Source organism: Cyprinus carpio, chromosome B3 (genome assembly GCF_018340385.1).
Source record: "Cyprinus carpio isolate SPL01 chromosome B3, ASM1834038v1, whole genome shotgun sequence".
NCBI lineage: Eukaryota > Metazoa > Chordata > Actinopteri > Cypriniformes > Cyprinidae > Cyprinus > Cyprinus carpio.
Window position 1 is genome coordinate 43345609 of NC_056599.1, and position 18191 is coordinate 43363799.

The window sequence follows — 18191 nt, forward strand, 5'->3', positions numbered from 1 at the left end:
GGTTGTAGTAGTTAGCTGGGTTGCTATGGAGTTGCTGTGCATTTCCCAAAAGCATTGTTAGCTAGCTGTGGTCGCAAGTTCCTCTGTTACCAACAAAATTCTACGATTCAGTGTTTCTTGTATATTCATTTAATAATTCAAGTAGTCTTACATGCACAAAATAATGCTTTTTGAATAATGTACCATAAGCATATCAAGCTTTATCCACAATGTATAGTAAAGGACCCTGTTTTTTTTTGTGAAAAAAAGAAAACATCATGATCGTGTGTAATAAATCCTAAATCACGATGATTGTACTCACCTTACTTATGTCTTAATTAAGGTGTTGTTCATCCATGAAGTCAGAATGAAGGGACTATGAACACGTTAGTTGCAAGTTTGGGTGCATGAGCACTACTTGTGCACTGCCTCTGCACTGACAGCGAAAACCGCTACTTTCCTGCAATTCAAAAATTTGAATAGAAGTTTTAATAAAAGAGTTTGTCTACCTAATGTAGGAAAATACATGTGTGGTTAGGGTCAGGTACGGAATTATAGTGTTGATGTCGGCTAACGGGTCGAGTGGTCTGTCAATTTTTTTTTTGTTATCAAACAGGACCCGTGCAGAACTCCTGCCATGAATTTCTATGATGAGGGACAACATTTTTCCCGTGGGCACGAGTTTAATGCGTAAACAACCTGCGTGATCATATAACCTGGGATTATCAGAGATGGATACAAATATTTTTTGTCAATCCCACAGTCTTGTAAATCCATTAACACTCATTCAATTTTTTTATCTTGTGGTTTTATATGTTATGAAACATTAAACACCCTGGCATTGGCTGAGACATTATGATATGAATGATGCATTTATAGTAGTGCTTTATTGTGTATTGTTGTACACCCAAAAGTGCTTTACAATCATGTGGGGGGGTCTCTCCTCAACCACCACCTGTGCAGCATCCACTTGGATGATGCGACGGCAGCCACAGGACAACGGCGCCAGTGCGCTCAATCACCACACACCAGCTGCAGGTGGAGAGGAGAGAGAGATAGAGCCAATCAAGAGGTTGGGGATTATTAGGAGGCCATGATTGACAAAGGCCAGGGGGGGCAATTTGGCCAGGACACCGGGTTTACACCCCTACTCTTTACTAGAAGTGCCATGGGATTTTTAGTAACCACAGAGAGTCAGGACCTCGGTATAACGTCTCATCCGAAAGACGGTGCTTGTTGACAGTATAGTGTCCCCGTCACTATACTGGGGCATTAGGACCCACACAGACCACAGGGTGAGCACCCCCCTGCGGGCCTCACTAACACCTCTTCTAACAGACACAATGACATGACACATATTTTTAAAATGTTTCACTTGATTTCGTACATGTAGTTAGGAATTATAGTTTGGGAAAAGTCTAAACTAGTAAAATGTGTCACAACTAGTAAACTAGTAAAAATGGAGTTATGTCACAATAACACAATAACAGGTGCAAGTAATGGCTGCTACTCAGAATGGTATCCTCCACTGGATCAATCTGCACGATGCATCGCTATTAGCTTTTTTAAGGTAAGTGGTTGCAATTTATTTTTAGCTACATTTACATGAAAAAATGTTTTAAAAAGTCAGTCAACTAAATTTGTTCAAATGTAGTGAAATAATTTGATTGCAACCACTTACCTTAAAAAATGTAGTAAATTCAATTAAACCTTTTTTTTTGGTTAGTGTTGTGTTCATGTTTGTTTACGGATGATGTGTGGGCATTTACATGTCCGCGTGTCTCACGTGGATGTTTAGAATTTGAGCGTGATCAGCTCGTGAGCTGACTGCATTACAGATAATGAGTTGAGACAGGAAAAACTGGACATCACGTTGGTTTCATACGGATACTTATCAGAGAACATTTGTTTTAAATGTGACTTACTAATTTAAAAAGTAAACATTTCAAGTTTTCTATACATATATTTCTCATGTCTTTGAGGTGAGTATTCATGAGATTCAGGTTTATTTATGTGTCCTGTGAAGAAAGATGAACAGAGACTGAGGCGGCAGAGAGCGCACCTTGTAAATTTTTTTTATTTTAAAAAAGCACATGTTTTGTTGTTATTATGACTATACACAAATAAAAGTAAACCCTTTGGAGTTTCAAACGATACCTTATTCTTATCTGTACAATAAAAAATGCCGTAGTATTTTTAGTTCTTTTCACAGTCATCAAAAAAATACGAGACAGACCGCCACTGGTGTGGACTTCGACCCCAGAGGGTTAACAGAAAGCTGATAAATTAATATTTTATTTTGAATTAAAAAATGCTAAAAGTGTGTAATTTAGAAAATTATTATATTAACCATAGGTAGCTATAGGCTACAGACTGTGCACGCAACATCACCTAGATAGCATTCGAATTAGGTTTATCATGAATAAATGTTAAAAGAATATGTAGGCCTAAGAATAGGCCTATACAAGAAAATATTTTTATCTATCTCACAGTCCTGTATCCATAATCAGATTATCTTTTTTCCATAATATTTGATGATGATGATGATGATGATTGATAATAAAAAATAATTATTATTATTATTGTTTATTTTTATATTCGTTGTTAGCCTATTTTGTTTAATTCCCCTAAATTTTAGATCTCTTTGCTTAATGTTCCATATATTGCTTAATGTTTTGTAAATAGTCTACTGTAAATGTCCAATATGCCAGTAAAGCTTTGATTAGGTTCTATTTCTGGAGCATTTAGGGGAATTTTACTGGAAATTCATTTTAAACTAAATTTAACATATTATACTGTAAATATTGACTCATTATATTTTTTTTTACCAATAAAAGCCTTTAAAACTTTATCATACAAAACAAAATAAAAACATAAAAAAATAAAAATAAACAATAAATAATCAAACATCAAAAAACAAAAAAAAACATAATTTATGTCACTGCCTATATATATATATATATATATATATATATATATATATATATATATATATATATATATATATATATATATATATATATATATATATATATATCCATTTTGAATAATCCTGGGGTTTCTATGATCACATTTGTTTATGCATTAAACGAGAAAAAGGTGTCGTCGTTACCTCGACAAAATGAACTTTTCCCGATCACCATATTATAGTTACAAAGTATGATATATTAAATACCATTTATAACAATGTAACAATTTTCAATACATATAATGGCTGTGGGCATAAAGGCTAATGCACACTCAACCAGGCCACCAAATCTACATTAAAAACCATAAACCTATTTTTTTTTTTTTTTTTTTTTTTTTTACCCCATATTATATTAAAGACAGATCAAAAAATAAAAAAAAAAAAATGTTCAGGTCAAACCCTGTTTTTTTTTTTTTTTAAATAGTAAAAGTGTAGTAACAATCTCATTATTATGAACATCATTTTAAAGCGCATTTACCATCATGTCATCATGAAAGATCTATTGTAAAATACATGATGTTTGCTTCAGCAATATACATTACAGTAGCATACATCAGAAGCACATGGCTAACATCGGATGGATGAGATCCTCAACATATGTATTGCAAATGACATATTCATTTTTAAAATCAGAAATAAAGACATAAGCAATGTATACGCATATATCTTAACTTGTCATGTACAGTTTATTCACAGTTTATGTAAATTTGATATAGTGTTTTTTTTATTTATACAGTAGGATAACGGCAAACATTTCAATGATTTCGTTACTAGCATTAATTTTGGAGCAAGTAATGAGTTAAACATTGGTTAATTTAATAATTAAGCTAATTCTACATATATATGACATTTTACTACTATGGAAACTGTAATTCTAAAAGGACATACATATAGATAAGTGGTAGCACTTTTCTTTTTGCATATCATCTTTAAATTTGAAAAAAAAAAAAATCAGCTGGTAGGCACAATATTTTTCAAATAACTTTTAAACAACTGAATAAAGTTTAGATATACACAAACAATTATTTGCGTAGCCTACTGTAAAACATGATCTCCCAAATGCAGTGCTAGTGCAATAAAATTGTTTACAAAACACATCAAATAATGATCTCCTTTACAATCTTGCAGTCATGTATAAATGCATTTTTTCAGTGTCCGTATTAACATATAAATAAAATAGTGTTAGACACAAATATTTGATATTTTATAGTGATTTTTTTTCTCACAATAACAGCATTGCATGCAGTTAATAATTTGTCAGACACTGATAAATGAAACATACTGTAATAATCTATAAGCATATTTAACAATTAGTCGAAGACAAATAATTGCAAAGTTTTTATGAGCAATTTGTTCCCTTTCAGCTGGTCACTCCCAACGTCACGTTGGATGACCGACGAATTGGGATCTTACTTAGAGAGACCAATCCACTTCAAGTGTAAACTAAACGAGCCAATCCACATTGGCATGCAATTATTACATCCAGCTTCCACTGATCACAGCGTGAGTATAAGTAGGCAGCAGATCCAGGGCATATTCAGCTTTTCGCTTTGGAGCCTAGCGGTTCTATCGTTCTGCTCCTGACCTTCTGCTATGGAGTGAGAATCTACAGTTCCGAGTTCAAGCACACTCTTCGATGGCTCTCGTTCTGGTGGTAGCATGAGCCAGACTTTTCTGGGGAGGAAGATCCGTCAGCGCTTCCACCCTCTGGGTGGCCAGCGGTGCTGCATGCAGATCCAGAAATGATGGCTATGCTTTCCGGGCTGCCAAGAGTGTTGGGCTCGAGTGGAATCTTCCACCGCGTCCTGAACCCTCAAGGTTGGACGATTGGTTTCTCGGGGTGGCTCGCACTGGTTCTCAGGGACCCACCCCAGTGCCTTTCTTCCCGGAGGTGCATGATGAGCTCACCAGGTCATGGATGGCAACTTTCACTGCCAGAAACCCCCCCAGTGGCTAATGAAGCCTTGCCACCACTGATCTATAATATAGAACTGGATTGCTCATGACGTCATAAAATTGAAGCCGCCGCGCCGCCATATTGGTAATCCCTAGTGTGCGTAAACATTCTATTGAATTAATAGGAAATTGTATGATTTTAATGAGAAAACATTACCTAACAAGTCAGCGTTTATAAATCTGAAGTATTTCTGTACATTATTACAATGCAAACACCCTAGGCATGTAAACGGTTATTAAATTTTAAATGTCGGGAATTTCCCCTACTTATTAAAAACCTACGTTCAGTCACCGGCTCAGCTCCTCAGTGAAAACTTGAATATGCGCTGCACCTGCTGCCTACTTATACTCATGCTGTGATCAACGACAGCTGGATGCAATAATCGCATGCCAATGTGCATTGGCTCGTTTAGTTTACACTCTGAGTAGATTGGTCTCTCTAAGCGAGAACCCAATTCATCGGTCATCCGACATGACGTCTCCGTTCTCTCCTTCAGGGAACGAGGGTTACCATACGTAACTTAGACGTTCTGGCCTGTAGATACAGTATATTGTTCCATGCGCCATCTGGTGGATATTCTGTGAAGCACAACACATTTATTTAAATTCTAAAAAAACATGCTCACGGGATTCAGCAGCAGGAAAAAACATGCATTTTTCTTGGCCACATCTGTATTTGTTGATTTCTTGAATGCAATGGCAAATCAGAGGCATTTAACTGTACTGGAGTTTTTTTGTTCAGTCTTGAATTCTGCACACTCACTAATCCTTTCAATATAACAGACTGTAGATGCGATGTAAATAAGTGATTCAATGTGAGATTATTGCATGTGTATACACAGTATTGACACTGTATGACGTCATAAAGGGCAGGATTCCTTGTATTGGGCACTTCTCCAAGAAGAGGCGCACACACACATCAACCAGAGCTAGAGCAAGAGCATTAAAGGGGTGCATTGTGATTGGCTGAACACCACAAGCACTCGTTGGAAATGTAACACCCCTTTTCCATAATTGTGAGCTTCATCTTTCAAAACAAGTGTAAATACAGTTAATAGTGTTCTTAGTTTTACCATCAGTTCAAGCCCGAAAGGGGAACAGAGTTGCATGACAGACACAGTGATGAAGCTCGTATGTGTTTGCAGTACACAAGCCACGGACGGTTAAGACAGCTGACTCCACTGTGTGAACCTGTCTCTCTATCTCTCTCACACGCGCACACACACACACACACACAACGTGCAAAACTCTGCATTTGAACAGTCAATAGCAAATACTTAAAACTAATAACAAAACATACTTACAGTAGCTGATTCAGATGTGCCAGATTGTCATAGCAAAGTCAGAATTACCTCCTCTCCTTGGTTCACGAAATGGTCATCCATAAAATGCGTTGCTTTTCTGTTGTAAGTAATCTTAAAGATTCCTAAATGCATCTACTTTCAGAAGGCCAAATAAAGTGTTTTTGCTTTTGTCTATATACACACAGCATCTCCCTGACATGGCTGCTTCAACACTAACTGCGGTTACTGAAACCATGCCTTCTTTCTTTGCGTGAACATTTGGGCGGCATTACGCAAATATTTCCACATAGTGATGTAGACATAAGGGGGCGTGTTTGAACGAGCCGTTTTAGGGGGGCGTGGTAGAGTCTTAACTTTGATAAAGAATATCTCTTTTGGTTTTGAGGCTTTAGTTTTTTCAACTTTACAGATCTTCATTATGCACCAAGAGCTTGTAACACTCCAAAGAGAAAGGAAAAATTTAAATCACATCATATGACCCCTTTAATTCATTAATTCATTAACCATAGTTAAAGTCAGTAAGTTTTAGTTACCTGAATAATACAGAATGATCGTTACAGGACATGTTTGGGCATGCTTTGAGGTCAGTGACTAACACCTTGATATAACATCTGCAGCAATCACCACAAACAAACTAGAATTAACCTCCTTTCAGCGGATGGCTCAAACAGATCCCTCAGACACAGCAGATAGCAACAGCAACAAACGTCTTGGGTTACGCATGTAACCATGGTTCCCCAAGAGTGAACTAGACGCTTTGTTTCTCTAGTGGACACAATAGGTGTAAATAGTGTTCATCGTCTGTTGATTATGTCTTTTAATTGATTTTTTGTACATTTCTGACATATGCACATAAACTACCACCACTGATAACCTACTACTTAAGATTGTAGAAACTTAATTTTCTGGAAAGTTGCTTTGCAATGATTTGTATCGTAAAAAGCGATATACAAATAAACTTGAATTGAATTGAATAGGGAATGCAGCCAGCATGACCAGTGTCTGAAGCACGTGTGAAAAAATGCCAATACCACTGGTTCAGGTGACCTGTGATGTCATAGGCGGCTGTCAAAAAGTATACAGGGGCAACCTGCTGAGATCATCATGTCTCATCCCGAGGGGCCACCTGAGATTTGAGTCATCCACACACAGTCATCCACATTAGGCGTGGAGTGGCTTTACTCCTTAACTCCACTCTGCAGTTTCGATAGATGGTTAGGCCCACTTGGACCTCCCTGTGACACTGCCCTTATGGTTGAACCAGTGAAATCGCCCCTCTGTGGAGTGGGTTTGAGGTAGATGTGTAGACTGCTTTCCCTGAGGTATGAGGTAGATGTGTTTCTCCGGAAACCCTTCCTGACTGCTTTGGCCGGGTGTGTCTGAAGCTACTGGAGTCTCAAGATCCTCTCCATGCAGACTGACAGTTGTGTCTAAAGCTGTGTTTTAGTCACTGCTAACCAAACCTCACAAAGAGAAACCTGCACAGTGGCTTGTAGAAATACATTTTCAAACGTGTTTAGCACAATAGTATTTATGCAGCATGGGATAGCGTGTTATTCTACATGAAAATCCTTTTATTTCCGAGAGCACTATTCTTCATTTCATACCACAGCAGAAAATGGTCAGTTATGAACTCCACATGTCTTGCAGAAGTCATTTTGACACCCTAAAATGACCTTAAATCTTACTTCCCAATATTCCAACCCAAATCATCACCCACCGCCTCCTTGTTGATGTTTCAGACTCATTGGAATAGGATGGCCATTCATCAGCTATCAGAAATCCATTTATCTGGATTATCCATTGTACTGCAGCTTTCGTAAGTGAATAAAACTATTTTAAAACAAAGTCTTCGTGTGTTTCTACAGCCACTGTGCAGGTTTCCCTTTGTGAAGTTTCTCACATCTGCATGGAGAGGATCTTGAGACTCCAGTAGCTTTAAACTCCTGTCTGCTGCTCAGCAGTGGCATTTTGTACAGCTGCCACTACAATACAGTTCATTTGTTTGACAGAAACTTTCCTTAATAAATCTTTATCTGACCAAGATCTTCTGTGCTCTAAGTCACTCACAAATCTTTTGACAGTTCAATAATTTCTATTTGCTTTTCACAAAACAGTCAAAAACAGCTCTTTTCAGAGCAAGCCATTTTCTAGCATTTTACTCGACATTATTAAGAAAGGCGATGACCCCGCCCCTCTCTTCCGAGCTGTTTACTTTAACTGCATTCATCATGAAACTGGCTATTTAGCACACTATTACGAAAGGCGATTTGCAAAGATTCATTAAAAAACCTTATACTCCCTTTTTCTGTTGGTCGAGCTGGACCACGGATGATTCGTGCGAAGATAGACGCATTTATGTACAGTCATGGCCAAAAGTTTTGGCAATGTCATAAATTTTGTGTTCTGCTAAGTTTGCTGCTTCTGTATTTATAGATTATTTTTTTTCACATGTTTTTATGGTATAATGAAAAACAATGAAAAATTATATACAATGGGTCAATATTTACAGTGTTGACCCTTGTTCTTGGTCAATATTTACAGTGTTGACCCTTGTTCTTCATAACCTCTGCAATTCGCTCTGGCATGCTGGTTATTAGCTTCTGGGCAAAATCCTGACTTATGGCGATCAGTTCTTGCCTTATTAGTTCTCTGAGTTGATCACAATTTGAGGGCTTCTGCTTGTCCACTCGCCTTTTGAGGACTGACCACAGGTTCTCTATGGGACTGAGATCCGGGGAGTTGCCTGGCCACGGATCCAAAATTTCAATGTAATGGTCTTCAAGCCACTTCTTTATCGCTCTTGCTTTGTGACATTGTGCTCTATCATGCTGGAAAATGCACGGATCATCACCAAATTGCTCATGGATCATTGGAAGAAGTCGCTTTTGCAGGACGTTTTGATACCATTCTTTATTCATGGCAATGTTTTTGGGCAGAATTATGAGAGCCCACTCCCTTGGTTGAAAAACATCTTCACATCCCACACATGGATTGTCTCAGGATGCTTAACTGTTGTCAAAACACAGGACTCATGGTAGCATTCACCTTTTCTTCTCCGAACATCAATTTGATTTTCCAGATGTCCCAAACAGTCGTAAGGTATCTTCATCATTGAAAATAACTTTGCACCAGTCTTCTGCTGTCCAATCCTTGTGCTTCCTGCAGAATTTCAGTCTGTCCTTGATGTTTTTCTTGGAGAGAAGTGGCTTTTTTGCTGCTCTTCTTGACACCAGGCCATTGTCCAAAAGTCTTGGCCTCACTCGTTCTGCAGATGCTCTCACACCTAGTTAAAAATGTTTATCCGCTTAGAAAATCGCCACGTTTTATTTTGTGTCACCATACTTACTCTTGTAACTGCTCATGTAAGCGTCTTTAAATAGGGAAAACATGGAAGTGTTTGGTGGCATCTAAATTCATCCCTGTTTGGATCCTAAGGAATAAATGGTGCTAAGATAAAAGCTAGCATAGTCGTGCCGTGCGTTACAGCAATTAAATGCACGCACTGAGATGGAAGAGGTACATATCAGCTCGTCTAAGTTGAGGGAAGAACAAAGTGGAAGATGGAAAAATGGTGGCGTTTTCCTTGAACAAATCATGTTATGGACAACAGCCTTTAATGTATCATATTGTTTAACAAGTACAAACAAGTAAAACTGAACAACATATTAATTTTAAGTATGCTTATAACAATGTTTAATCACAGCTGAAAAAATGTTTGTTTGTAAAATATGCACACATTGCAAATTGGTACATTTTAAGAATGCACGTATAAGAATGCACTTACTGTAAGCACATAGCACATATAGTATGTATTTATGTAGTAGTGAATTAATGTGCTTTATAATATATATTAAAATGTTACTTTTGAAAAGCAGGCTTAAGCACGTTCATTTCATAAATATTTAAAATATTGCATCAGGCCTACACATAGTTATAAAGTATGTATACTTTAAACCCATTTAAAGCTGAATCAGTTTTCTATTTTCTTACACAAGAAAATATACTTTGAGTGAAATAAGTATATTTTCTGTAAATACACAAAAACTTCACTTAAAGTATGCTTGTGTTAAGTATATTTCTTAAAAGCTTGACTAACAATATACTTATTACAAAAGTACTTAGTATACTTCTTAGAAAGATATTAAAATGCAATTCAGTATATTTTTAATGCACTAACCAAGCGGCAACCTTCCGGTCTCTCTCGTGAAACCAACACGGAAGTGACAAAAACTGCAATTCATCAACAGGCCCGATAGAAGCTGGCTCCAAAAGGGAGTCAGTCCCATAGACTTCCCATGTTAAAATGCCCAACTTTACAGCAGAAAAAAAACGTTGACAGCCTGGTTCAAAAAGTGGTTTTGGTCTATATAGCTAATTTTGCCCTTCATGACAACTGTGAGGGGGGTGAATTTTTTTATAAGTCTCCCGTTTAAATTATATTAAGCCTTAAAGTTCTGCATAATTAAGGGCCTGGCCACTTGATGCACCCGCTACCGCCCGCTCCACCGGGGGAATCACCGAATACCCCTTCACTGCACCGCCGTCGAGGGTGGTGAGGGAGGAGCAGCCCACCAGCCGGTTTCTGGCAGTTAAAGGTGCCGTCCACGACCTGGTGGGCTCGTCATGCACTTCCGGGAAGAAAGGCACCGGGGCGGGGCGCAAGCCACCTCGAGAAACCATTCTTCCCACCTCGAGGGCTCGGGATGCAGTGGAGACTTCCACTCGAGCCCTACCCTCTCAGCGGCCCGGGAAAGCATATCTGTCATCTCCAGATCCAATTCAGGCTTTGCACCATCCCGGAGGGCGGCAGCGCAGCCGAATCTTCATCGGACAGCTCTCCCTCCAATGCTGAGATTGACATCTGGTCGGGGGAGGCCCCACTGGATACCACTGGTACGCTCTTTGAAGAGGGGCCCAGCGCGTTCAGTGGGTTACTCCACTGGATCAGAGATGCAAGAGGAGTGATGGTCCCCAGAGGGTGGGTTCCCTGTGGGTGTTTGCCACCACTGTAATCCTCAAACCGCCCGAGCTACTGCTGGAAGTGGTTCTCGTCTGTTGGCCACCAAAATGAGCCCCAGATTGCGGGCAACGGGACTCCGCCCCCTTTTTGAAGGTAGCGGAGCCTGGTTCGCAGCTCCGAGATGGTCATCTTCCTGCAGTGGGAACATGACTCATCCACGAAAGCTACCTCAGTGTGCTTGATGCCCAGACATGTGAGGCAGTGATCGTGACCATCACCCGTTGCCAGGTAACAACCGAACCCAGAAACGCACGGGTGAAACAGCATCCTTATAAGGACAATCCGTCGTCTTTACAAAGATGCACCCGTGAAGCTCATTTAGAGAAATTTGCTCTTTAGGAAATGCTCTTTTAGTGCTGAGGCGCAGAGGGGAATTGGCCATTTGCAACACGACAAGGGGTAGTGCAGCCCACTAGTAGTGTGCAACCCAATTGACTCGGGAACGACCACCGCTGAAGCGCCGTCTCGCCAACACACGAAGCTTCCGAAAGCGTGCTGAACTCGTAGTTCACAGCAGACACAGTTGAGCAGAACGATACTAACGCTCGGCTCTGAAGCGAAAAGCTGGTATGGCTTTGCACCTGCTGCCTTCTTATACTCACGCTGTGATCAGCGGCAGCTGGATGCAATAATTGCATGCCAATGTGCATTGGCTCGTTTAGTTTACACTCGAAGTAGATTGGTCTGTCGAAGTGATATCCAGTTAGTCGGTCACCCGACGTGACGTCAAGAGTGACCGACTGAAAGGGGAACTATAGATCACAGGTTATACTTACAACACATTTTTTTTTTTTTTTTTTTTTTTTTACATTTGTTATTAAACACGTTTGCTGCTGGATACTGACCAAGATCTAGTTTTGAACAGGATCTAGTTATTGAACAAATATGCATACACTGCATGTGGTTATTGAACAGGTTCTAGTTTTGAAGTTCACACCCACTTAAATTGTTTATTGAACAAGTTCTTGAATGAAGCAAAGTCAATTTGTAGTGTTCATTGAAAAGTCTTGAAAAAAACATAGATCCAGCATGTTAACTTTCAAGTGATCTAACATGAAATTAGCTTAAATTTGATATCTGTTTGTGATAGAGCCCGAACAGTTTTAATACTTAAAGTTGTGATGCTGAGAGCTCCTCTCATATTTATCTTCTTATCTGAACATGACATGATGTCACTTGTGTTTGGGGGAGGAATTAACCTGAGAATATCCTCAAACAAGTACCACACCACATCATCTCACCTGGGCCAGAAAAAAGCGATTCTGGCCAATTCTGAACATGCACTTCCCTCTCACATGCGTATCATTGACTTCAAGGATTGTCCCAGGGTATATATCTTTATCATACTTGACAATGCATCACCCACCAATGATGTTGTTGTCCTCCCACTGAATTTGAAGATGCAGTTGATCTCTATGCATTGTAGAATTCACCTCAAAGCTGATTTTTGGAGGGAGGGAGGGTGTGTGGGTGGATGTGAATGACCAGCACTCTCTTCCAACTTCCTTGAGCAAGGCACCGAACCCGCAACTGCTCCCTGGGCTCCCGCAGCAATATGGCTGCCCACTGCTCCGGGTGTGTGTTCACAGTGTGTGTGTGTGTGTGTGTGTGTGTGCATGCACTTGGATGGGTTAAATGCAGAGCACAATTTTGAGTATGGGTCACCATACTTGGGCACACGTCACTTCACTTCACTTCATTTCATGAAAAACGCCCATCTAGTCAGCCGCGAACAGGCTTAGGCTTTTCACGCAACCAAGTAAGATCCGTCACATCCAGCATATGCCTGTATGCGCGGCTCACACCAAAGTATAAAAAATACTTTTCAGATGTAACTGAAATTTGATTACCACCCATTTAAAAATCTAACTGTGATGAAATAGTTACTCATATTTTTGTATTTTAAATACGTAATGATGTTTACTTGCATTTCATTTGAACTTTATTTGTTTAATAACCTTAAATATAAACATGTTTGCATGACAGCAAGAGGCAGGATGTAAAAATAATACAGAAAACAAAAATTTTGGCATAAAAAAGTAGAAAAACACCAAGATATGTGTTGATTATCACCAATCAGCAAAAAAACTAGTTTTTTTTTTTTCTTTCATATCGGCCAACACTACTGATGGAATGAAATATAAACTTATTTTCAAATAAAATATAGTTGGGATTTTAACAAATGCAAAGTTATTTGCTGGCTATACATGAAATAATTAAATTATAACTGAAGCTTGACAATTTGAAAAATATTTAAAGTGTTTCTAGATCAAAAATCTAGAGGTTAACCAGATTTTCCTTTAATCATTATTTTTTCCTTCACAGGCAGATATTCTACAGCGTCGCTTACTACATGCTCTCAGCATGAAAGGAAGCCCCCCCTTACATCTCCGAGCAGTACTCAGAGGTGAACAGAAACAGGATAATCACAATGCTCAGCTGTGACCCTGAAGACAGACCTTCAGCTAATGAGATTTTGGCAAAACCATTCCTGAAAGATGCTGTGAACAGAAACAGGAGAATCCCAGAAGCACTGGAACAAAGGTTCAAGATGTCATTCAAAAGCTTTGATGAAGCCTACAGTGAGCACTATAAAGCATTTGAGGCCTTAGTTAGTGAGTGGGGAACAACAACAGATTTAATAGAGGTGGTACATTATAATAGCACAGCAGGCAGTCTGTCAGGTTCAGTGATTGGAGCAGCTGGAGGAATCACTGCAGTGGTTGGTGGTGCAATTCTGCTCCTTTCACTTTTGGAGCATCTCTGATTTTTACAGGTGTTGGGATTGGAGTTGGAGTTGCAGGTGGTGTAACAGCTGCAGCATCCAACATTACCAATGCAGTAAAACAAAAATCACTCCATGACAGCCTTGAAAATATTAGGCAGAATTATGAAAATGTAAGTGAACCAATTCTCATTCCACTGAATACGATGAGAAAGGGTACTGAAAAAAAAATAAACAAGTTCAGAGATTTTTATCTGGGTGACTCAACTTTTGACAATGTACAAATATCATGCAATGTAGACAAAAGAAAAGAAGCATGTCCCACACAACTCATTAATCTAGGTCTGCTTGCAAATCTTAGCAGATATGCTGCACAGACCGCCAAAGCAGGACGTGTAGCAACAGCAGCACTATCAGGTGTCATCAGCGGACTCTTAGTGATAGTTGATGTCGCCTTTATCGTGAAAGAATCACAAGAGATTCACCCAGATGAGACAGAACTGGAAAACAGATGATCCAGAAAGGGTAAAAACCAGTGCACTCAAGTCCATTGCAGAGAGGAGGAAAACACATACAGATCTTTGCGATGTCTTGAAGGGAATTAAAAAAACAAGAGAATATGCATTAAAGGAAATGGCCAGGATGGAGACAAGACATTTTTATTAACTCTTTCCCCGCCAGCATTTTTGAAAAAAGTTGCCAGCCACCGCCAGAATTTTTGAGGTATTTTCTCTAAAATTTCATGGCCCCCCAGAACATGTTGTCATATAAATATCTGAAACACAATACATTAAGATAAAGAATAGACCCTCTACTTTAAAAAAAACAATTCCCTTTTATTCTAGCTTCAAGCATTGTTTTTTTTTTTTTTATCAGCACTTGTATATAGATTGGTTTAATTAAAAAAAAGCAACATTTTGAGCAAAAAGCGAAGAAAATTGAATTTTTTTTTTTTCAAATACTACATCTGGATCATATTCAGTAATATTATCAAAGCAGAGATACAGTAGATCACTTCCATTAGCACTCCCAAAGCTTGCACAGGCCTTTACCACTTCCTGGATCGCCATTTCACTCTGCAAGATTAGGCAGTTTTCATTTATATGCTGTTTAGTGTTGATGATAGCATTATTTTTTCATATGCATATGCTTGTATGAGAGATCGCTCTTTGCTACATCTTCCTCATTGGTGTATTTGATCACGACAGTTGGTGGGAAAAGGCTGAAAAAGGAACATGGAAGACAATGGGAGATGAGTGAAGCCTGAGATGGAGTAGAAGTTGGATGTTGGGAGGGGGGTGTCATTTGCGGTCGGTTAGGGCTGTTAGCGACAAAGATAGATAGGTAGTGGGAACAGGGTGAGTGTAGTTAGGTACAGGGCACTAGGAGTACTGCTGTTCGCCATTGCGCTGATTCTATTGGACTCTCTTAGCCTGCTGGAAAATTTCTGAACTTTGCCCTTTGTGAAGCAGCTCTGTATTGCGGGAACTCTGAGTACAGGAGATTATACTCTGGGGGGCTGAGACTGTTCTACTAACCGGAAGTCAGTTGGAGTGCTGAATCATGGATGCGCAACTTCTCTTTTGTCCCATGAAAAGGGGTGGAATTCAACCCCCCCCCCCCCCCCCCTTCAAGTTGTAGTTTTAAAGTCTTTTTTAATTCACGCAGTATTCTGTGTAGTCTCAAAGCTTGTGTTAGCCTGTCCTTCTTTTCCTTTCTGTTAAATAAAAAAACAAAATATTTTGATTGAAGTCATAGTGGTGTGTTGTTCCCCTGGTGCCAGACCATACTGGCTTAACCCTCTGGGGTCTGAGGTGATTTTGGGGCCCTTGAGATATTTTGACATGCCCTGGCATCTGTGCTTATTTCAGCTACTTATACTATTGACCAATTATATATATTTTTGTATTCAGCACTAACTGTGTTACAATAATATGTGAGAAAGAGAGATATACATGTTTGCATTTTTTAGGAAAATTATGCGTGGTTAGTAACTTTTGGGAAAAAAAATGTAGCTGAAATAAGGCCATAAAAACCCATACTGAATAGTTCTGAATAAGACTCTTGAATAATAAAACATTTACTCCAAAATAATTACAAAAAAATTATGCTAAAACCATCACACAAAAAAAATAACAATTTAAATTTTTAAAGACATGTTTTGTGATCGAAAGCCTCTGATAGACAAGCTTTATGCGAGGGAGTGACAATGGCCATGAATATTTAGCGATTCACACCGAGAGACAAAGGGCCCTCCCCTAACGGCACATCAGTGAGTTATGTGACTGTGAGGCAGGTCAGACAGAATGTGAGGAGATTGAAAAAATGGCTTTTTTAAATTATATGCATTTTATTTACAACACAGTATAATCAAAACATACATAATGAAGGTCAAAGACACATTATTGTGCACTGTACATCTGGTGCAGGTATCTGATCACTAAAAAACAAACAAACATATATATATAATATATATATATATATATTTTTGTGAGCATCAGGAGCATCTGTATATACACAGTACTGTGCAAAAGTCTTAGGCACGTTAGTATTTTCACCCCAAGGAATGGTGTTTGGACAGTTATTTCTATATTTTGCTGTAGTGTGTCAGAAGGAAATATCAGTTTACATTTCCAAACATTCATTTTGCCATTAATTTTAATAATAATTTTGTTAGATTTTTGCATGCACAAGCAGTCTGACAACAGCCGCTGCTCCACACAGACATCTGATCTCACCATCATCGAAATCTGTCTGTGATTACATGAAGAAACTGATGAAACTGAGACAAACTAAATCCTAATAGAGCACGGAGATGGCAAGGACAGTCCTTACAATTCTAGATACAGGGGAAAAATGCCCCTGAATGAGCTTTTGTCTCAAAGTTATCACACCATTCAGGAATGATTGCAAATTTGGAAATGATTTTACACACAACAGTTAAATTAATAAGAAATTGATATTATTATTTTATTATTATTATTATATTATATTTTGAGTAGGCTGTAATTTCAGTTTTAAAAATAGTTGGGGATAGTTTCACAAAAATTGAAATTCTGTTTATTTACATTTACTCACCCCGATGTTGTTTCAAACCTCATGTCATTATTGCTTTTGAGGAACATAGGAAGATATTTTGAAGAATGCTGGTAAACAAACTGTTTTTAATCTGTAAATATATGTTGATTCAGATGCAGCTTCTGAAACAAAAGTATAACATTTAGGTAAGTAGGCATATTAGAACGCAAATGAAGTATACGTACTCGTGAGAATTAGTGCACTTGCCTACTAATTCTCGCCTACTCTTTTATGAATACTTATTCGCTCGCCTACTGCTTTTGCCTACTATATAGTAGGTAAGTATGCAAATTTCGAATGCAGCCTCTGTGAACCATCACATACGTCACATGCGTCAGTAGCACAAGACAGCGCGAGCGCAGATAATTGTTGTCATATAGGTAAATTATTGTTTAATAAGCCAAACTTTTTTTTTAAAAAGTTACATTATTGTTTGCTCTACAAAATGTCCTTAAGATGATGATACAAATGATATCTATCCATACTCTAAAAATAAAGACAGCACCATTTACTGAACACCAGAACACAATGTATTTCCATATCCTATAGTAACTCACTGATTATCACTGTAGTTAATACTACATTATGATATCGCATAAATTAATAAAGTGTGGTAAATACTATAATATACTACAGTGTACTACAATTAACTATGGTTTACTGTAGTAAATATTTACTACAGTTTAAAACTCACTATGAATATTCTGTCGTGGAAGTTTACAAAATGTAGTAAATATGCTACAGTAAGTATAATTTACTACAGTTTACTACAGTATTTTATTTAAATATGTGGGATTCCATAGATGTAATGGCTTTTATTCTGTGAAAATGGTATTTTCTAAACCTTAATCGTACAAAACTTTCTGCATTTTTTGATTTCCAAAAAAAAAAAAAAAAAAAAAAACCTTAGAGTTGTTTGAAACGTTTTTGTTTTTATATTTTCGCTAGGAGACACTAATAGTGCAGACATTGCATATTCCACCTGCATCTGCCTTCTTTTTATAATGTGTTTCTTCGTATTATTTTGTAAGGAAGTTAAAGACATAATAAGCGAAGACGAACGCACCCCCTCTCTTTTTTTTTTATTAACGAGAAACCAGAAATATACAATAATAGACAGAAATTTACATATTAATGCACAGAAAAAAAAACATGCCA

General features: G+C 38.2%; 1 pseudogene; it reads left to right on the top strand.

The window, feature by feature from the left end:
* The window catches only part of LOC122136855, an 86186-nt pseudogene extending 70667 nt beyond the window's left edge, over positions 1 to 15519 (top strand).
* Positions 15520 to 18191: the final 2672 nt, after the last annotated feature.